The sequence below is a fragment of the Eptesicus fuscus genome, chromosome 17 (assembly GCF_027574615.1).
Source record: "Eptesicus fuscus isolate TK198812 chromosome 17, DD_ASM_mEF_20220401, whole genome shotgun sequence".
NCBI lineage: Eukaryota > Metazoa > Chordata > Mammalia > Chiroptera > Vespertilionidae > Eptesicus > Eptesicus fuscus.
In genome coordinates this window covers 6229643-6252190 of record NC_072489.1, presented here as the reverse complement: position 1 = coordinate 6252190, position 22548 = coordinate 6229643, and the positions used below count along the sequence as shown (strand labels likewise).

General features: G+C 50.5%; 2 long non-coding RNA genes across 4 annotated transcripts; one reads left to right on the top strand and one right to left on the bottom strand.

The window, feature by feature from the left end:
* Positions 1–7644: 7644 nt before the first annotated feature.
* On the bottom strand, positions 7645–20360 carry LOC114234287 (uncharacterized). Of its 2 annotated transcripts, none has more exons than XR_008558744.1 (3): positions 20266–20360; positions 11061–11112; positions 7645–8057 (listed from the first exon to the last, which is right to left on the bottom strand). It is a non-coding gene; the product is annotated as an uncharacterized LOC114234287 (long non-coding RNA). The 2 variants fall into 2 exon arrangements; XR_003620474.2 differs by lacking the exon at positions 20266–20360 and adding an exon at positions 12700–12770.
* A 198-nt stretch (positions 20361–20558) lies between these two features.
* Positions 20559–22149, top strand: LOC114234304 (uncharacterized). 2 transcript variants are annotated; one of them, XR_008558746.1, is made up of 3 exons: positions 20559–20647; positions 21515–21599; positions 21910–22149. It is a non-coding gene; the product is annotated as an uncharacterized LOC114234304 (long non-coding RNA). The 2 variants fall into 2 exon arrangements; XR_008558745.1 differs by lacking the exon at positions 20559–20647 and adding an exon at positions 20731–20953.
* Positions 22150–22548: the final 399 nt, after the last annotated feature.

The following is a 22548-nucleotide window of genomic DNA, read 5'->3' as shown; positions in this document are numbered from 1 at the left end:
ACTCCCGGCAGGAGCTGATGTCTTGGTCTTGACTTCCAGGACAGTCAGTCTGGAGGCAGACTTCCTTTCTCCCCAGGGGAAATCAGTCTCTTCTCTTAAGCCCTTGAGCTGATTGGACGAGGGCTATGCACATGAAGAGTAATCTGCTTTACCCAAAGTCTACTTACTTACATCTAAAATAAACTGCCTTCACAGCAACATCTAGACTGACCCATAAACTGGGCACCAGGGCTAGCCAGGTGGACAGACAAAATTATCCATACACGTCACATGGACCCGGAAGACAATATTCTGTACTGCAGTAAGCCTCACACTGAAGCCTGGATGGGAGGACCCGGAGGGCTTGCGGAAGCACAGGTTGCAGGGGCCATCCCTGAGCTGCTGAGTCGGCAGAGCAGGGCTGCCTTTGGAACAGTTGCCGGTGATGCTGACGCTGGTCCAGGCACGGCAGTGGGAGAAGCCCTGCTGCTTACTGGGATGGCTCCTTGGCTCTAAGTGACGACACTGAACATCATGAACAACCATCATGGAATTCATTTCTGATCTGCATTCTCTGTATAATCATTTGAAATTTGTTCCAACATTTAAGTTTTTAATAAGACTTTCTTTTAACCCCTTGAAAAATGTCCACTCAGCCCCCAGTCCCCCATAATATTACATTAACAAGTTGTAATCACATACCTTTAATAAATGTATCAATTAATAATGTAATCCATTTAAATTGATTTAATTAACATTTCAAAGTGATAGAGGCATGTCACTACTCGTCAGCCTGGACCGGGCTCAAGCACAGTGGGAGGGCACTCGGAGTTGGGAGGCCTGGGCTTGGCAAGGTCATGGATCGCTCAGTTTGTGGAACTGCTCAAAGCCGGAGCTGTTTTCAGATCCATAGAAAGAGAGAGCTGGCTTGAGTCCCTCCCAACCTGTAACTCTTTCACAGGTTTTGTGCGTCTTGCTTCCATTCAGGACAGACATTCAGATTGTGCTGTTGGAGGGAACTGGCTGTTCTGTAAGGTGGGAAGCTCCTGGGAGCGGGGAGTCCAAGCTGAGGACCCTCAGCGGGAATTTCGTAGCGAGGACTCGGGGAGCAGGTGAGTCACGTCCTCCCTCTCACACCGAAGCCCTAAATTCCAGCCCAGATTCCTGGGATAAAGCCTAAAAGGCTAAATACACCTTAAATGTTAGATGCCATTTTATTGTAATTATTAAGGATATGCATTATAAAAATGAAATGAATCTTAGTCATGTATCTTATGTGCAGAAATCCAAATCCATGTCCTTAAAGCTGGTCCAGGGTTTCAGAAAAATAAATAAATAAGGAAGGAATAGGCTCTGCCCTTCAGCAGAGCTGTTCCAACGTGGATTAATCTGGAACTGAATGTCACGTGTAATCCTGCCAAGCCTTGGCAGGACCCGGGCAGGAAATGGTTTGCATTCCATCAAGAAAAGCAGCTTTGGGGGCTGAGGGACCAGAAGCCCTAGTGAGGCCCCACTGGGTGGCTGGACAGCAGTGTCGTCTGGGTGGGCTCAGGGAGCTCAGTGAGATGGGGTCACCCAGTCTGAGTCCCAAAGGCAGCTCCGCCCCCCTCCCCACTCTCTCCACCACCTTCATCATCCCTTAGTGAGCGTTCCTGCTAGAAACACCACCAGCTTGTGCAGCAAAACCAAACTCCGCCTATTCCCTGTGAGCTGTGATTCCCACTGTCCCACACACGACCCAAAGGTCAACGCTGAGGCTCGGTTCCTGCTTCCGGGCAGCTAGTGGCCATAGTCTTCCACGTGGCGCCAGAAGACCCGGGTTTCGGACCAAGCCCTTTGAGGGCTCTGTGATTGGGCAAGTCAGATCGCCCCTCTGAACCTTTGTTCCCTCCTCCGTAAATGAGGCTGAAATCCCTGTTCCTGTATATCCCGCGGGGACCCTTTTGGAGTGGTCATTAAGGTGCAACTCCCACGCTGTGCAATACGACAGGACGTGCAGTCCAAAGAACGCTTCAGGTCCAACTTGAACGGTTCCCTGGTGTACATCACGAAGATAAAAATAGGGCATGCAGTACTCATAACCTGCCCCTACTCACCGTGGAAGTGCGAGGGGAAGCAGGCTTCTGAGTGACCCCTGGTGCACAGCCAGGGACCACGGACAGCTCCGAGGGGCAGGCGTGGTCCTGAAAGGGGCCTGGGCTGCGCTTTGAGGGAAAGGCCAGAAGAGGGGCTGCGGCCTGTGAGGGGGTGAGGAGAAGGCCACGGAGGCCGATGGCAATGAAGCAATCCTGTGGGGCCTCCATTGTGCGTTGTGCTCCCCACCTGCTGGCCCGCCAAGACCTAGAGTCTGTGCTAATCAGAAATGCTTCTGGAGTTGGAACTGCGTTTCTATTGATTCATCACCCAAGACTTGGTCTTAACCAAGCAGCCCAGGCAACGCCTGGTGATCAGTGCGCTTTAGGGTAAAAGAGACGACTCCCATGCACATACATGTAGGCACAGTATTGGTATATAAACCGTCCTTGGCATTGCTATACACTGTATCATTTCCAACATGGTCACCTAGTCAGTAAGCACAGTGGAGACCGTGGCCCTCTCAGAGTTCAACACTGAACAGAGAGGCCACTGCCTACGCAGAGTAACTCTAAGGATCCCGTGTCCCGTGAGAGCAGACGTGGGGAGCTGGGAGCCGTTTCACTGACGGGAAAGCCCTGGGTCACCTGCCTAAGCGAGATGAGAATGACACGGACTTCCAAGCCTGCACCATAGTCACGTTTGTGGGCGACAGGGCGCCACACAGACATAAGCGCATGTCATCCTTACACACGGGTGTATGCACACCCATATATTGCAGCTAACTAGACCCAGCCCTGCCTTGCTGGAGAGTGGCTTTGTCTCATGAACCCCGCTCTCCAGCATCCAGGGTGACCATGCATGCTGATGAATGAAGAGAATGGCACCGAGAAGATGGTGGGCTTCTCCTGTGCTTCCGGACTGTTGCATGCAAACAAAGCCATCCCCTGCGTAGCGGCATGTTCAGTGAGGGGATGGGCTGGGGGCGGGGGGACCAGCACTGTAGAATAACACACTTTGGTTTCTCCATGTGCCTGGAGAGCACAGCCCCAGAGGCCAGTGTTTGCAGAGGCAATTCAGGTGCGGGAAGGTGAGACGGGGGAGATCTGGGGTGTGAAAGGGGGTGGAAACCAGGAGCTCTAGCCGTGGGCTGCGGGCCCTTAGAATGTGGAGGACCAAACATCGAGGTTCCTGCCGAGGGGCCAGGAGGGGAGATGAAATCAGTGGGCGCTGGGCCAGAGCCCTGGCCTGGAAATGAAACCTAAGACCGCACCTCTGTGAAAGGTGGCCTCCCCTCCCAGTCAGGGTGGTTCTTGACAAACTCCCAGTACTCATCACCAGTTCTTGTTACTCCCTTCAAGTAAGGGGATTGTGAAACAAGAGCGAGAGAATGACTGGGCAGGACTTACCTCACACACTGGTGGGCCCAGGTATACGTGGAGGAGCATGAAATACCAACAACTCCTGCATCTGTGGAGACGCTGTCACAGTTTGGGCCAGTGGAGCAAACAGCCCTCCTGGATCAGGGGTCGGCCCTCAGCCCCCCACCTGCTGAGGGTGCTGTGTCCTTTTGCTCCCCTAAAGTCTCCCACCCTGCCAGTGTGGCACAGGGTCTGAAAGCTCGGTCACAGCTCTGCTCACCACAGCTCACAGGTATCTCCCAAGCAGAAAGCCCTCTGCTCCAGGCTGTGCCTCCCCTCCCCCAGTGAGCGACCAGGAGGCTCACTGCTCTCATGCTCGTCCTCAGAGCTACTGCACTCCTGCCTGGAGCAGAGACCACCGGGGAAGTTCTTTCACTGCAGCGGGAGTGACAATGCTCTGTGCCACCAGGTCCAGTGTCATTTCCATATTCAAGGGCACGTGGGAAGCTGGCAGTTCCCACACTCCTTCCAAAATGAAGAAGCTAGCGATCCTCTCATTAATCAGAGCAACAGGCAAATCAGAGCATTCAGCAACCCACAGTGAAGGTGGAACTGTCTCTCGTGAGAGGCTGGTACTCGATCTGACCACAGCAAACGAAGTAGCTGCATCATTTTCAAATGTTTATTCGCAGGGCTGGGCCAAGATCTAGGAAATATACCAATGAAAACAGACCCATCTGAACGTGGCATTTTCACTTGATCTAACGGCTCATTTGTATTCAATCCACTCATTAGGAGACAGCAAAGAATTCCAAGCCATAACATCCTTTGTCTTTCAGAATGGTTACAGGATTGCCAGATGGCATATTGAAAGGTATGACAAATGGAGGCAGGCCTGCAAATTAAATTAAACAAGGGTGTTTGAAGGCCAAAATCTGATGCTGCATGGCAAGGTTTGGGTTAATAGCAAGGATGGAAAACAAAACAAAACAAAACAGCCCCTTGTGACCAGGTTGAAAAAACAGCCAGGTCACAGGACCTATTCCCCAGGCCCTGGAGCAATCAGCAGGGAGTGTGTGCTGGCAACCTGGGAGGGAGCACATGGTGACATTGAAAGGCCAGTGTGGGGGGTGGGGAAGGGCCCTGCGCTCTCCATCCAGCTGAGTGATGAGCTGTCCCAGGAGGGGTGGTCTGGGTGCACCGGGCCCAGGTGAAAAAATTGCCTTGTGGCAGCAGCACCTCTGCTCACCACAAACGCCTCCTTACCCAAGAAGCTCCAAGCCCTCAGCCCCTCCCCAGCCCCCCGGAGCCTCAATTCTGGGATCCATATTCAGAGTCCACATATGTAGTATGGACAAAACACATGTACTTTCTTTTTATTTGGTTTTTTTCTTAATTTTTTATTGAGTATTAGAGAGAGAATAAAAGAGAGGGAGAGAGAGAAACATCAATGTGAGAGCTGAACATCAATCGGCTGCCTCCTACACGCCCCCTACTGGGGATCAAACTCACAATCTGGGCTTGTACCTTGATCAGGAATTGAAACATCAACCTTTCAGTGCACAGGATGATGCCCAACCAACTGAGCCACACCGGCCAGGGAAAAACACGGGTGCTCTGGAAGCAGACAGACCTGTGTTCAGATCTCAGTGCTGCCTCTTTCCAGCCGGGTCACTTTCTAGCTGTGATATTGATAAAGCCTCTCAACCTCTCTGAGTCTGAATCAGTGAGGGGGCACAGTGACATCCACCTTGCAGAGGACCTGGAACAGCCTGGCACCCACTAGCCTTAGCTGTTAGCATCCCCTCCTATTCCTGGTTGTCTCCAATTTCCTAGCCTGTCTCAGGCCCCTGCCACTTACAGACACTGAGGACAGGCCTGTGGCTCATTGCTCTCCCGATGCTCAGAGCACCACTGGGGGGTGTTCGTAGAGAATCACTCTCTGCTCACACTGGCCACAAAGCTTTCACCCAAAGCTCCAGAGGCCACTGGCACAGCTCGGGAATTTCCCCAGGAGCCACCGCCCACCCTCTGCTCCAAACCTTCTGGCTAGCTCCTGTCTGGACTTCCTAGATTCTAGCCACTGCCACTACCTCAGATCTCAAATCTCCTCTTTCTCCCTCCTTCCTTCTTTCCTTCTTTTTGTATTTATTTTCCTCTCTTCCTTTTTTGCCTCTTCTCTCCCTTTCTCCCTTCCTCCGTCTCCTTGCCTTATTTCTCCTTTGATGACTGTTTGCATGGCCTTCCAAGCTTTGATTTCATTTTACTCCCAGACACTGCCCATCACCTAATTCCCTTACTCCCAAATTCTTCACAGAACCCTGGGAAGTCTCACCCTCAACCAGACCCTGCTCCCTTGCAGCTAGACACTATCACACATCTGGCAACTGTGATGGCATTTGATTTACAAAAATAAAGTAGTAGAGGTGAGCTTGTTCTCTTAGTGAGACCCTAGACATCTGCCTACTCTGGTCCTTGTTCTTCAGCCCTCCCTTCAATCCCATGGGCCAATTCACATCCCTCCAATGCATCCTCTCCTGTTTAAGTTCCCAGATTAGGCCCCTGTTGCTTTCAACCAAAGAACTGAACGAGCTAAAGAGGACAAGGCACCCAGTAAACAGAGAGAGGGGACACTGGCCCCAGGGAACGTGTCTGAGGCTATCCCAGTTGTTACAGTGAGAAATGACTAATTCCTAAGCCAAGGCAGGAGCAGTGAGTATGCAGAGAAGGGGATGGATTGTGATCTAATGAGAAAGCAAGGACACTAGGGTCAAATGTGGCAGATGAGCCCACCACCAGGCCTCTGGTGGGGTGTTGGACAGAAGATGGGGCCCTAGCCAAGGGAGCAGGTGTGGGAGAGTGAGATGACATGACCGGTATTGGGCACAGAAGGACTGATATACCTGTGGAACACCCGGGAAAGGTCATCCAGGAGGCAGCGGCTTCTGGAAATCACCCCAAAAACAGATTATTCCCCAAGGACAGTAAGGAGATGCTCCTGCCTGGTCTTCTGGAGAGCAAGTCCCCAGTGGGGAACTTCGGGGCAGAGGCAGAAACCCTCATGGGGAAGTCTGAAGGCCTGGCCTCAGGCAGGCTCCCCACCATCCTGTGTCCTCAAAGGCAAGCCACTTACTATTTCTAAGCGTCAGTCTGCCCATCTGCAGAATGGGGAGAGAATGGCTTCCTCATTCCTGCATCAGGGGGAATCATGAGTGTGAGAGGGCTTATTGGCTGCTCATGGGCATACAGATTGATACTGCAGGCAAGGCAGGCCATGGGTGAGGTTGGGTCACTTTAGATCAGGATCAAGGCTGCAGAGATGAAGAGGAGGAAGTCGAGGGCCCTGACACAGGTGTATTTCATTGGGTGTGGCCTACTTTGAGCCACCTAGCAGAGACTACTTCATCCTCGTAACCAAATGCGAAAGCCTCACCAAATACTTGCTCTTGCTTCCAAGGCCTTGTGGGTCCAATATTTTTCTCTCCAGATTTTCATATTTAAATCCAAGCTGTTAAAGGCAGGTTTGTGCTGGTCCCTGGAATGGAACTGTGAACGCAAAGGGTTCAGGACAGCCATGAGGGTTCATAGAGGGCCAGGGATGTTCTTCTGAGACCAGAGACTTCCCAGGCCCGTGCATGGCAAGGAGGCTCTGGAAGTCACAGAGCAAGCAACAGAACAGGTGGCACCTCTTCCTTAGCCACTGGGAAACAGAACCATGGACTAGACCAAGGTAAAGCTGCAGACACTCGAGGTGAATAAAAGGCATAATTGAGTGCTGTCACCCCGAGAACCGTAGTGTTCTGTTGTGGTGTCTCATTTTCAGAACTATAGCGAAACCCCGAGAAAATGGATGAATGTAATTCAGGACGCAGCCTGAGCATCCTCCACAAGGACAATGGGGACGTGGTCCTTGGGTGAGCAGGGACCAGCCTTAGGAGCATTAACAGACTAAGAGCTGCCAATGGGTTCTGGAATACTGAGGCTGGGAAGACCCCAAAGCAAGGCATCACCTGGACAACAAGGAAAGTGAGACGACCTGAACCAGAGGGCGGTGTTTCCTACACTGGGCTGCTGTACCGTCCGCACCCCGTCCACACCCCATCCACATGGCCAGTGCCCACCTGCGAGACTTTGGACTTTGGAAAATTGACTTTGCCTTTCCCAGGCTCCGTGTCATTTTGTCCTGAGGGCTGGGATGCACATAAAACACTGAGAAAGCACTGACATGTGGTAAATGCTCAATAAGTTGTAGCTTTTATTTCCCTAAGGCCCCACAACCTGCATCCCGCAAAGCAGCAAAAGCCCAAATAGATGGAGCTCTCCTCCCGCTGCTCTCAGCCACCAGCGGGACTTACACACGCACTTTCCCAATCCAGGGGTCAACTTCTCATCTGCCAGCAAGTGGTGAAGACAGACGAGGTGGAGGGTCGCTTCTTGCAAAATCGATGGAACTGGAAGTTCATGATTCTCAATAGATGCTCATGTACCTGTGTAGTCTCAATGCAGCTGCTTTTGTGGGCAGGGCATGGGAAGGGTCACCTCAGCCTTTCGGGTTATTGCCCAGATGCTCTCACAATAGTCAGCTTCACAGTCGAAATGGCAATAGACTCCAGGCTCAGTCCGAGAGACGAAGTCCTGGACACTCTGGGAAAACATCAGTTCCGAAAATATTAATGAATATTTTATTATGTATAAATAATAATGAAGAGAAATGTATAAATGTCCCTCCTTCCTGTTGTTAGTACTTTAAAATGCATAAAATAGAAAAAAAAAACTCATAAAATATTCCGACATTATCACTTCAGGGCCATTTAGTTTTGCTCATTGGTAGCATTCCCATCTCCATCGAGGTCTTCTTGCAAGACCCCTCCGTGTCCTCTCCCTCAGCTCACAGGGACAGTTTATGTGGTCTGCTTCCTCCCTTTGTTTGTGCCACATTCTAGAATCCAGTCTTTGTAAGAGTCTGTCTCTAGAAGCTTGATAAATAGTGTCTGGCAAATCCCTGGAGACGGACACTCACGTCATGAGACTGCTGGGGTGGGGAGTCTTTTGTTTTACTGTTTTTTAAATGTATTTTTCAATTACAGTTGACATACAATATTATATTAGTTTCAGATGTACAACTTATCATGATTAGACATTTATACAACTTATGAAGTGATTGCCCCAATAAGTCTAGTACCTGTCTGACATCATACATAGTTATTGCAATATTACTATATGCCCTATGCTGTACTTTATGTCCCTATGATTATTTTTATAACTGTAAATTTGTATTTCTTATTTCCTGAATCTTCTTCACTATGCCCACACTATCCAAAACAATCTACAGATTTAATGTAATCCCTATTAAAATACCAATGGAATTTTCCACAGAACTAGCTGCAAATAGAGCCCCCAAACAACCTTCACTGCTGTCCATCTGACCAAAAATTTAGGGTACCCATAATTCCCCCTCATGTTTGATAATTTGCTAAAAAGATTCACAGGACTCGGGAAAGCAATTCTACTAAGAAGTATAGTTTTAATATAAAGACTATGAATAAATAGCCAAATGGAAGAAGTGCATAGAACAAATAATCCTAAAATCTATATGGAACCACAAAAGACTCCAAGTAGCCACAGCAATCTTAAGAACAACAAAGTTTGAAGTATCATATTACCTAATATCAAACTATATTACAAGGCTATAGTAATCAAAACATCATGGTACTAGCATAAATGCAGACACATAGATCAATGTAATAGAGAGCCCAGAACTAAACCCATGCCTATCTGTTCAATTAATCTATGACAAAGAAGGCAAGAATATGCAATGGGCTAAAGAGTCTCTTCAACTAATGGTGTTGGGTAAACTGGACAGATACATGAAAAAAAAAAAAAACTAGACCCACTTTCTTGCACCATATACAAAAAATAAACTCAAAATGGATCAAAGGTTTAAATGTAAGACCTGATGCCATAAAACGAGAAGAAAACACAGGAGTAAACTCTGACATCACTCTTAGCAGTATTTTTATATGTCTCCTAAGGGAAACAAACAAATGAGCCTGCCGTTCTAGACAGGCATCAGCACACTTCCCACGGCTCAGAGGAAGGCTCTCTTGTTATTCTTCAGTCCTATCACTGGCAGGTCCTGCCATTTAAAGGACAACTGAGAATTATGTGCCCATAGAAAACAGAGGGGAAGTGGGAGAGGGTAGCTAAGAATCAGCATCTGTAATTTTTACTGGAGTCACATACCTAGTTTCATCTCAAGTTTTTAAATTCTTCAACACCATCTAGGGGGCCAACAGCACAATTCATTTCTGATCCTAACTACCCGGAGCTAACGCAGACCGGAGAGGTTGAGGGCTCTGTCCCAATACAGATACCAGCTGCAAATAGAGCCCCCAAACAACCTTCACTGCTGTCCATCTGACCAAAAATTTAGAGTACCCATAATTCCCCCTCAGGTTTGATAATTTGCTAAAAAGATTCACAGAACTCGGGAAAGCAACTCTACTAAGAAGCATAGTTTTAGTATAAAGACCATAAATAAGTAGCCAAATGGAAGAAGTGCCTAAGGCTAGGTATAGGGTGGGATGTGCAGAGCTTCCACGCCCTCTTCCGGCGCCACCTTCCCGCACCTGGACATGTTCACCAACCGGAAGTTCTGATAGCCTTGTTGTTTCAGACTTTTTACACAACTTTTTGTTGTTGTTGTTGTTGTTAAGGTAGACATGACATAAAATCATGGTCACTGGTGATTGAAGTCAATCTCAAGTCCCTCTCTCCTCCCAGAAGGTCAAGGGGTGTGGCGGAAAACCCTAATCCTCTAATCCTGTGGTTGGCTCCTCCAGCAACCAGCTCTCCATCCTGAAGCTATCTAGGAGCCTACCAAGAACTACCCATTAGCATAAACTCAGCTATGGTCTAAATCAGGGGTGGAGAACCTTTTTTCTGCCAAGGGCTATTTGGATATTTATAACATCATTCACAGACCATACAAAATTATCAACTTAAAAATTAGTCTACTATATTTGGTCAAACATTTAATTAACTCACCTCTAATGCCTTGGCAGGGCCAAACCAATGATTTCTCAGGCCTTTGGCCGGACATTCCCCATCCCTGGTAAAGGGACTCCTTATGAGTAATAAAAGACACTCCCATCACTCAGGAAATTCCACGGGTTTTAGGACCACTCTGCCAGTAACCAGGGACAAAGACCAACAATCTATTCCTTATTATACCACAGCCAGAGCCAGGCTGAAATGCTGGCACCGCCATACATCACGTGACTGGCTGAGTGAGGCACTCACGCTCCTCGAGCATTGGGTTCCTGGTCCATAAACATCCCAAGACCTCCCCCACCTACTAGCAGGTAGGCTGCGTGCATCCAGAAGAGTGTGAAAGTGGCAAACAAGTGTGAGTTTAAAACTCTCCACACACATTAGATTCTATTTCATACCCACTAGTGCTGCTAAAAATCTGAACCAGCAAGAGCTCTCGCTCACAGCTGATGGGAGTGTCGATTGGCAAACACACTAAAAAGAATTGTTAGTTTCTATGAAGTTAAACATTCATCTAACCTATGACCCAGCAATTCCACTCCTAGGTATTTACCACAAGAAATAAAAACCTACGTCCACAAAAGAGAATTGTACCTGAGTGTTCAGAGCAGCTTTCTCCTTTTCCTTTTTCTCCAAAAAAAAAGACCTGGAAACAATAATTGAATAGGTAAAGAAATTGTGATGTAATAAAAAGGAATGAACTACTTGTGGTCCCTGAGAAACAAGATACCTACTTAGAAAGGGCTCCTGGGGCAAATGGGGACATATGTAATACTGTCAACAATTTAAAAAATAAGTAAAATAAACATATCCTCAATGAGGATTTTAAATAAATAAATAAATATTTTTAAAAAGCAGAGCCTAGCAGCCATTTCTACACTGGGGGCTCTCAAGCAAACTGCACTTCACAGAGCTGCCTGCACTGCTCCTGCCATCTGAGCCAGCCCTTAAAAGGGAGTTCCTGGACTCCTATCTCAAAAATAGGACTGAGCTTTTCCTCACTCAGTCAGAGCTGTGCAGCCCTGTTACTGGTGAGATGAAGAGACCTCGGTTCTTGTCTTCTTGAAGGAAAGAGTTCAGTTAAGAGACAAAGGGCAGCAAAGAAAGCAAGAATTTATTGGTCGCAGCAAATGCACAGTCAGGACAGTGAAACAAGGAAGGGCATAGAAGAAGCAACAGGAGAGCCTCGGCTGGGCTTCACTGGGAAGTCAGAGAAAAGAGAGCCTTGGAGGTTCAGGGGGTTAGTCTGGGACAAGCTGCTGCTGCCCAGGGCTCCCCTGGTGCCGGAAACCAATCATTGTTTCACTAATAGAAAGATGTAAAAGGCTGGTCAACCTTGAAGCTCTGAAAGGTCAGAGCCAACCACTCCCTATCTAATTGAGACAATGGTAGCTGAAGCAACTTCCCCATCAAATAATCATGTAAATCCTTACTGATATGATAATCTGCTTATTACCTGCCTAAGGGCTATGGGTGTGTCCCAAACCTGCTTAAGGGTAATGGGTGTATCCCATAGTCTCAATAAAAGGGATAGCAAGGCCAGAGCCTAGTGGTAGTCCTCCCACTAGAGGTGGGCTCCCGCCTGGCCCCCCAATATTCCCAAATTAAATCTTTTTTTAGTCTCTTTTCATTTGTGTGCGGCCTTCTCCAGAACCCAAACCCTGAACCGGAACCCTGAACCACACGGGACGTGAAAGGGACTCCCACACCCTGGCTGCAAGTCTCTGGGGTCCCTTAGAGTTTAGGAGAAGCATGCCTGTGGGGGAAGGGAACAGCAAGGCTGTGCTCCCCAGAAAGAGAGCTCTCACCGGGTCCTTTGCTTTGATGGTATTTATCTCTCTTGCAGGTTGGGAATCTTAGGGGAGCTCTCAGGGGAGGATCTCAATAGAATATTCATCAGCTTTTCAGGTGTGTCCTTTCAGGGTCGTGGTCTCCACTGATTGGTCAGCACCAGGTCTTAGTCAATGAAACTGGTCCTGAGGCAGCCACAGCATCACTTGTTTGGTTTTGCTGCTTTTCTGGGCCTGGAGCTGAAATACAACTGAGGCCTCGATGTTATCTTTAGGGAGGAAAAGGTCAGGGGGTCTAAATGCCTGAGCATCAATATGGGGTCCAAGCCACATGGCCAGCGACATGCTAGGGGAGGAGAGATTACCCTGGGGCAAGACCCTTATTTTCCCAGTTTTGCCCCTTGGTAAGCACCCGGGCTTTCTGCCCTGGTGACCTTCTGTACCTGGCCCATCGTCCTTGCTCTGCTCCTCTCTCTCTAACTGCCTATTGTAGCTACAGCCCCTCAACTTCTTCACCAACCAATCAGATCAGCTTCATTGTGACCAATCAGTACAGTACCTTTTGGACCAATCAAACTGCAAGGATTTGGAATCCTCATTTACAAGAGAATAAACCAATCAGAGACAAGGGGTGGAGAACTGTGTCTATAAGTCAGTTCCCCTCTGACTCAGGGAGTACACCTTCCCTTTCCACTGAAGACTACAGACTGCATTTCCCTGGCTGGAGCCGAAACACTAAAGATGTCTATCTCTCTGAAGCAGAGCAAGCAAGACCAGAGCACAGCAGACCATCAAAGAGCGAAGCAGGGCTGTCTAGCTGGAGAGGGACCTGGCCCCAGGGCCTCCTAACAGCCATGCTGTATCACAGTTGAGCTGTTTGTATTGAATAAAGTTTGCTTCTTCACCAGACCCCATATTGGGGATTCCTGTTGATGTCCCATGAACACCAATTACCATCAGTTGGCATACTGATATAAAAATCCATATGGATAAATCTTAAAATTTTAAGAAGCTAGACACAACAAGGTACATACTTTGTGGTTTTATTTATATTAAATCCAGAATAGTTAAACTAATCTAGACAGACAAAAGTAAGAACACCGTTGTTGGGTGAATGATTGGAGAGGGGCATGAGGAACTTCTCTTGGAGACAAAATGATCTATATGTTGTTTCCAGTGGTGGTTACACAGCATATATAACTATCAAAATTCTCCAAACTGAAAGCTTCAAATCTTTCATGTTACTGTATATTGATTGTACCACAATTTAAACAATTTTTAAAAACCCTCTTAGGAACAGTCATGGGCCTAGGAACTGCATGGAGGTCTCTGGCTAGGAAAAGGGGCCCCTGGGCTGAAAGCACAAATCCCATCCCATCCTACAGGCCAACCCTGAATTCCTGAGTTGAATTAGTTCCTGGAGACTTGCTAAGGAAGAGTTTCGATGTCTATGTGAACACAGGTTTAAACTTAGCTCTCCTTGAATCCTACCGAGGATTCTATAACGTGAATTTCCTGAGTCGCAGTCTTTGCCTGCTTCCCCCAGTTCTGAGGTCCCAACCCAGAAACTTCCAAGACATAGCAAGGTTTGTCATTCATCTCGGATCCTCCATGCCTAGCAGGGCGAGAAGACCAGAGGTGCTCTATAAATTCTAAAGTGTACTAAGTTGATAAATACCAAGGTTGGCTATAGACAACTCAGAAAACCCAACCGTTGATGCCACAGTGTCCAGTTAGTCAAAATGCATTGACTGTATTAACATATAATTATGTAGTTTCTACAACCCAACAGTGGTAGGGGTGGGATAGCATTCTCTTCATGTCACATACCAAAGAGACAGCAAATGCAGACCACTCGCTTAGCAGCTGTGTTCTAAGGGGAGCAGAGAAATAGAGCAATCTCTCTCTCTCTCTCTCTCTCTCTCTCTCTCTCCTCTCTCTCTCTCTCTCTCTCCTTGTTGATGGGAATAATCACATGTGTATTTTGTGAAAAGATCTATATGGGGGGAAGAGCCACTTGAGTTCCTTCGCTTCATCCACCTCATCCATTCCTGCTTTCTCAACTTTCTTCTGCATTGAACCACAGGGAGGAGATGGAAGGGGGTGGGGGACACAACTCCTGCTTGAGATTCAATATAGACTCCCGGACACACCCCTTAGTGAGGTCAGATTGAATTGCCTGCACCCGGCCCAGCATCACTGTGGAAACCAATCCGCCTCCAGGAAATAATGAAAACTGCTAGTGTAGAGTGAACTCAATTTTTTTTTTAAGACAGAGTTACTTGGGGCTTAAAAAGGAGTGATCAAGGGTTGATTCTAGTTAAGAAGTAAGAGGTCATACCATCCACCAAGGGTATGAGGATGCACAGAAGCAACTGCTTATAAATCTCATGTTGAAGTTGGAGCTCTGCACTTGGAGCCTATTAATGACACTCCGTGATATTCATTTACATGGTGTGCAAACATTGCCTTCTGCTTGTCCAAGTTCAACCCCTCAGCCACATGAGGGAGACCCAGTGAGAGGCCGCGCTTCACAGCAGCAGGAACATGATCAGCGTGACTTCGCTGAGCAAGAAATAGCTTCTGGTCCAGCCACGGAGTCCTCCCATCTCAGCCCCAGGGGGAGGAGAGAAGTTGAGCTGAACTTGTGTCTTACAAATGAATTACATTTGTTAATTACAGGAACTTGGACCTTGAGAAGAGAGAAGGACCTTCTTGCAAAAGACAGCTGACAAAACCATTTCATTCAGTAGAAATGACTTTGATTTTTAAAGGACCTGGTTACAAATTGAGTCTTACAATGTCTTTTAACAAATATGTATAGGATGCCTACTATAAATCCAGCATTGTGTTAGCCACTAGACCAAAGGGACTAAGGCATACTAAACATGAAGCTCAGAGAACAAGGGTAGGAGACAGAGACAAATAAACAGCTCAAACTGTTCAGCCCTATACCTAGCCCCTTGTAAGTATTCGGAAACGGTAGTAGCTATGATGATGATGGTAGCAGAGAGGTAAGGGCAACCTTAGAGGTACAAATGAGGTTTTCTGGAAGCATAGAAAATGAGCGATTACCCTGGCCAGCGTGGCTCAGTAGTTGGAGTGTTGGCCTGCGTCGTGGGTTTGATTCAAGGCCTGGATTTCGGGTTTGATCCCCGTCCCCAGTTGGGGCATGTGTTGGAGGCAACCAGTGGATTTGTCTCTCTGACATCAATGTTTCTCTCTCTTTCTCTCCCTCTCCTCCCTCCCTTCCACTCTCTGAAAAAAATAAAAATAATAAAAAATAAAAATAAAATTATATATAATAATAAATAAAATATATATAAATATATTTATATATATATAATATCAATGGAAAAAAAATATCCTCACTCCTTGAGTGAGGATTTTAAAAAATCAATTAATGTTATCCATTACATCAACAGAATAAAAACAAAAAAATCACATGATCAGATCAATGGGTATAGAAAAAGCATTTGACAAAATCCAAGACCCATTCATGATTTTAAAAAAAAAGGAAAGAAAGAACAAAGAAAATGAGTGACAAGCTTGTCCAGGTGGTCAGGGAAGGGCCTGTAGAATGAAGGTTGCTCAAGCTTGGCGGCAGAGAAAGAGACAAGATGCAGAGGGCCAGGAAAAGGTCTGGGCAGGCGCCAAAGGGCTTCTGAGGATGCCTGGGCATTCAGAGACTCTTTTAGGGGGTTGCGGGGATGGGCCGAGGGCCCAGAATCTTGGCTCAAGGATCAGGCAGTTCGCGTTGGAGCTTGCACCAGTGTTACTGCGGTGAGCGGACTTCAAGAAAGGCTACGTTGTTTGTTTGGTTTTCTCCCTCCCAGGAAGGGCTCCTTCCCCTTTCAACTCCGCGTATTTGAAATGAGTATCAGAGAAAAGGACAACTGATTGCAAAGAAAAATTCTTCCGCAGTGATCTGTACCATGCCCGCCATAAACCCTACCAGCCCTTGGACTTCTCGTAACGGAAAACCACAGAATGGTTTCAAGTGGCATTTCATTGGCTCCCAGGGGCTTTCCAAAACTAGCTGTGCTTTGCTTCCCCTAAATGGAAAGGACTGTGTGTTAAAGGCTGAATATTGAGTGTGTGCTGCTTTGTATTCCAGTTCCATGGGTAGCTTTTTCCGTCCTGGGGTTCGGGGTGGACCCTCCCTCAGGTTCTCAGACTCTGGAATATGCCTCTCGCACTTCCTTCCATCTGGATCTAAACCAGAGAGCAGCTTTCCCACGTGCACACGCTCCTCTCGTGAGATAAGGAAGTGGTTTCTATTTTTAGGATCAACTCCACGCAGCTCCTTAGGTGGCCTGAAGGTCTCTGGGGCCTATTTTGATGCTTTGAGCAGCACAGCCATCCTCCCTGAGACTGCTTTATAAGAGGAGGGGCGGGAGGGGGGGCAGACCTCTCCCTCTCCCCTCTCCTTCTACTGGTTAATCTCCCTGCCTCTTCCACTTCCTACACTCGCAAAACACACGCCGCCTGGTGTGCATGTCACCCTGATGCGCTCAGGGCTTCTTTTGTTCCCGGGAAGCAGTCAAGTGACGTCAGATGATGTATACGCTGTGCAGCAAGAGGGCTGTCAGACGGAGCCCAGGCCACGGGCCGTCCCAGCCACTCCAGCACGCAGATCCAGAGCAGGGTGCCTGCCTTGTGCTCTGCAAGGAGGGTGCGGAGGGCGCTGATGGTCCGGCAACTCCGAACCCACAGAGAGAGCTCCCTGGACTGCATGCCCACAAGGGCCCACAGCAGGCACTGCCCTGTCTGTTGCACGTCCATCACGCCTCAACGGGGAGGGGCCTTTGGAGTGGGAAGGCGCTAGACAACTGCAAGGCAGGACCACTCTCGGGAGACCCAAGGTTCTCAGCAGGAAACCACAGTAGGAGACCTATTAGGCGGAGCCTGCTTGTCAGAACCCAGGAAGAAGCTATGTGCACACTGATGAGGTCCTTCGTCACAACCTCAGTCAACACGGAGAGCACCGGGGTGACAGGCAGTTTGGTGTGGGGTCCACTCACCTTGTCCAGTAAGAGCTGATTGTTAAACTTCAGGTATTTTAATAGCCAGTTGTTAGGCAAAGCCATCATTAAACATTAAATTATATCGAAGTAAATAAATTACATGGTAAAGTGTAATTTTCAAAACTCATCAGGCTATAATCAATCTATTACACTTTACTCTTGCTCCGCTCTTGATGTCATTAGCACCCACTGGGTCTGCACAAGGGAAGCCCACGTCACGGCCTGCTCCTGCGCATCTCCCAAGCTCTGCCCCAGTGACATTGTGGAAGCTCGAAATCAGCCACGGTGGGGAATTTACAGCACAAAAATGGCAAACGCTACAAGTAAGGGCGTTGCTCCTGGACAGCGATTAACGGCTTGCCAGCCAGCACACTCCTGTCCAGAGCCTGGCGAGGGTTGCGCCCGCCCCTGCAGGCACTGGTGACCTTTGTGGGCAGTGCCATGGTTCATTCTGTCTCAACACCCTCTGCCGTCGTGTGGCATCTGGGACAGTCAGAAGGGGTGCAAAAAGCAAGGAGGTCAGCGAGCAGTCGATGGCACAGTCAGAGCATAAGCAGGCAGGCCCTGGGGTGGCCACAGCCACGGGGTGGAAAGAAGGAGACAGGTGAGGAGGGCAAGGCCAGGGAGGTAGAAACCACGGGGCTGAGGCTGCCTGGGAGGAAACTAGAAGCAAAAGTTGTCTCTGAGATTTTAAGCCTGTGTGATTGGTAGATCCGGTGTCACCTGCCAAGTTAGAAGTCGCAGAAGGAGGCTAAACTGATGCCCAGGAGTGAGAAAGAGGAGTCCCTCTGAGCTGTTTCGAAGCAGAAGTAGCTGGTGGTGCCCAGGACCCTGGATCCAGTGTTGCAGCTCAGTAGAGGTTAGAGGACAGATGTTTGTGCCGTTGGCTAGAAGGCCATCCCCCTGCTCACGTTTTCACCTTGTTTTACCATCTGCAGTGTCAGAGCTGGGAGGGCGCTGTGACCCCCAGCCCCTCTCACCTCATTGTCTGCAAGCCAGGGAGGCAAGCAGCCCCCACACCTGTGCCTGTCGCTCCTGAGCCTGGCCCCGCAACCCCGACACCTAGTAAACGGGTGGAGACGGGTCTGTTAGGAGCAGCACTTGCCCCTCAGCAGGGGCAACTTGATTTGCCTGACACTGACAGGGGAGTCTGCTGAAGACAGGTGAGGCGTGCAGGTGAGCCCCTGGGGCTCTGGGGGGGGAAGCCCTAAAGGTGGACGCATCTACTGCAAGGGTGGCTGTGGCTGACCCTGGAGTCAGCTTTCACCTCCTTCTCACACGGGCCTCGGCCTCCCTGAGAGGGACCGCACGACCTTCCCCCCCTGGCCCAGGACTAGAGAGGCAGAACAGCCTGGGTCCACCAGGGATGAGGAAGCGAAGAGGGCACACCTGGCCAGGGACTCGGGTGTGCTGGGACAGGGCAGGGCAGGGTAAGCCTGGAGGCCAGAAGGAGTCCCAGCCAAGAAAACGGTGACTTTCAGGGGGAAGTCACCTCAAAGGGGCTCCCATTGCCCAGAACACAGCTATTCCGAGGCCATTCTCCCGGCTTGAAGCATGAAGGTCACTCTCGGCCATCGGGCAGCCTGGGTGTTGGAGGACACAGGGACCCCGAGCCCGGATGGAAAGGCCCGTGTTCTGTGTCTGTGCCCGAGAGAACGTGACCAGGGCAGTGTCTGATAGGCTACTCCGCGGGTGGCTACTCCCACTTCTGCCACGTGCAGCCACACAGACCACGCTGCGCAGCGTGCGCATGCCAGGAGGGGCGTCACGGGAACACCTGGAGGCTGCCAACCACAGGGCATCACGGGGAAGCAGCACAGAAAGGGGACTCGGTAAAGGACACCTAGAAGAGAGAGCGCGCCCTGCGGCCTGCGGGACCATTAACAGAGGACAATGTCGCAGGGAGAGTTTCAGGAGGAAGGAGCAGTTAACAGTCTCAAGTGCTACCAAGTCCAAGAGATGGAGCTGAGTGGTGAGTGAGCACAGAGATTAGGCTGCCGGGTCTGGCGGTCAGCGGCCAGGCCAGCATGATCACCCTGACGTGGGCGCAGGTAGAAACCACATGTTAGTAAATAGACAAGTGAACAGAAAATAAAGAAATAAAGGGAGGGAGTGGACAACTAGACCATTTTCAAAAGCCTCAGGTGGGAAGGGAGGAGCGACCACGTGTGGTTTGCAGGGAAAGCGGGGTCCTGCAGGAAAGCTTTGCCCTGGGCTATGGGTGAGCACAGGGGAGAGGTGGAGGGGACAGGGGAAGACATCGGTCCCAGGTCCCAGGGACAGGCAAGAAAGCGCGCGTGAGGATAACCCCTGGGCCCCCGCTGGGAGGAAAGGACAGGCCAGGGCAGAGTGCAGCTAAGAGGCATACATGGGGTTTGCACGGCGCAGGTCTGAGGTCTCCATTTTATTCCGCAGACACTGAGACGAGGGGTGAGGGGACGGGGAGATCTGAAGAGGCCAAAGTCTTAGACCAGCTCCAGGGATTGGTTTCCAGGGCCCAGCATTTGCTTCGAGTGACGCCCATGAGCTTCCTACTATTTTGTGCAAGTTTCCTCACGGCCCGCAGATGAAGGTTGGCACACGCCCACACTTCAGCCTTCCCTGACTTCTCAAGCTCCCAGAGCCACCGAGGCTTCTGGAATTTGTGTGCTGCTACTAATGGTGCACCAGGTGTGGCCAGGCCTGTGGCAGCGAGTACCTGTGACGCACCCATTCACAGCTTCACACCGAAGCTCCAGGCAAGGCCAGGGGAGAGAGGCCGTGGGCCCGGCCTGCATTCTATGGGCCACCACCCGGAGCTGACAGGAGAGAGTTCCCTCACATCACTACTGCCTCCTCCGATCCCGGAGCTGTGAGGAAAGCAATGCCCAGTTCTACCTGAAGCATCTCCCCCTCCCCCCCGCCCCCCGCAAAAAGAAAAATGCTATGCGCCAAGGCCACAGGGTGGTCTCCTGTCACTGGGCAGCTTTATGATGGACGCACCTGAACACTAGAGGGCGCAGCAGAGGGGCGGGGCTGAGGCTGCTGGTCCCCTCATTCCTGCTTTGTGTGAGCCTGAGCGAATGCACATAACCTGCCCTGACTGCGCCCTCCTCTGTAAATGTGGGTGCTGTGAGGAATAGGGCGTAGATATCGCACTTCGCACAGCACCTGCAATGCAGTCAATGTTGAGCAAACACTGGTTATTGTGACTGTCAGTGACATCATCACTAGTTGTCACAGCCCTGGAAACAGGACATTCTATTACCAAGCGGCGTGGGTTCCTGTAGGTTTATTGAGTGGCCCTGCCTTCCTGTGGCTGCAGCACACAGACACGCTGGTTGGTGTACCGTGAAATGAAGCCACACAGAGAAGAAAGCTCTGGGTGAGCCCTGTCATTCCCTTCGCCCTGGTTCTCCATGAGGTCAGGGCCCGGCTGTGCCCCAGTCCGCGTGCTGTTGGCTGTGAGTGGATCCTGTGGCAACTAAAGCTACCTGGGTTGGCCACAGAGAAGTCAGTTTTCTTTGTTCACTTGTAACATCAGCTCCCACTTCCTGGCGTCTGCCTGAGGCAGGCACCTTTGACACAGTACTTCCGACCCAGGAAGACACCCTGTAGACCCATCTTACAAGAGGAGACGAGGTTGGAGGGAGGATAAGGAATGTCTCAGGCCACACGTGTTACCTGCCAAGTGAGCCTGCCCCTCCCTCATCTCCCCACACCGCTTCTCTGCCCTGGCCCGGCACCTCGGGACCATGGGCGGGGACCAGAAGAGGAGCCAGGCCAGGGAGGAAGCCCCAGCCCCAGCCTTCCTCTCCCAGGGGGTGCCCCTGGCCCTTCTCGGAGCACTTGCCTGGATTCTCTCAGGAATCACAGCCACCTGGAATCCAGAACCCAGGTCCGAGCCCTGCCCACAGTCCCCCACCCCCCACGTTCAGAGGGCTCCCGCGAGTCATGGCCACCCACAACAGCCCGTCCTAGCAGTGGGAATGGTTGTTAGGACACCTTGCCCTGCTTAGAGCTAAGTTCCCCCATCACTTCTACTCGCCAGTGCAGGTTTGGACTGGTTAGGACACAGTGGGCATTGAAAGGGCACTTGCTCCGTGTAGCGCCCCGTGGCCCTTGTGCAGAGCTTCCTGTGCTGCTGCTCTCCCAGACTCCCCCTGCGTGCTCGGAGTGTTTCCCACTCCATGAAGGTTTCACTCAGCCGCCCTCAGTTCCCTCCTCTTCCCTCTGTCCTGCCCCTTCTCAGCTCCTCACCAGCTCCCTGGCGTCCGCGGGCTCCTCTAGGAAATGCAGAGACGCTCTCTTCTTCCCCGGCCCAGCAGCCGCTGCAGGTCAGACGTGGGTACCCGGGCGCTTCACCACCTCCTCCGTCAGCCTCCATTTCAGGGCTTCTGGCCCTTGGCTCCTGGCAACCTTCCCTCGGGATTCTGAGAGGTCAAGGCAACTCGTCCGCCCAGCCAGGCGCCTCCTCTGCCTGCAGAGCTCCACAGAAGGCTGACGGGGAGGAGGGGTCATGACCTCGATCAGAGTCTGCAGTTTCTACAAGACGGGCCCTCTCTGGGATTTCACCACATTTGCTTTTGCAATACACCCTCCTCTCCTTCCACCACCAGCCCCACACCCCCTCTTCCTTCCACTTAGGGGCAGCCCTGGTGAGGCAGGGGCACCCTCAGGGATGGAAGAGCACCCCAATCCCCAGTCTCTAGTCCTCCACCTGGGCCCAGTGCGCAGGAAAGAGCTTCACAAGGAATCGGCTGTGGAGAGAACTCAGTTCAGGCACCACCCCTGTGTCAGGAGAGATGCTTCCAGCTGCGATGAAGCCTGAGGAAGGCCGCTGAGCCACACGGAACAGGGAGTCCAGCAGCTCCGAGCCCACGGGCCAGGGTCCAGGCGCTGCTCAGGCCCTTTGCCTCAGCCCCTCGCCCTCCCATCAGGAGCTAGCTGCCCCCCCAGCACAGGTGGACCCAAAGGGAGGAGCAAAGCCTGTCCTTGTGCCTTGTGAAAACCGAGGTTCACTTTTCCAGGAGCCAGCAGCACATGCTCCTCCCAGACCGTTTGACAGAAGTAGGCCATTGTCTCAGTCCTGAACCAAAGCCACTGGGAAGGTGAGGCTGAAGCCAGACCCGCCCCCCAAAGCCTAGAGGGGCTTCCTGTCTCCAGGGCCAAAGGCGTCAGAACAACAGCTTTGTGCCCGAGGATGAAGGAGGGATGCTGCCGGCAGCCAGCGAGAACGGCCTCCAGGCCCCAGAGCCTCGGCTGCCCCCACCCCAGCAGCTCCCT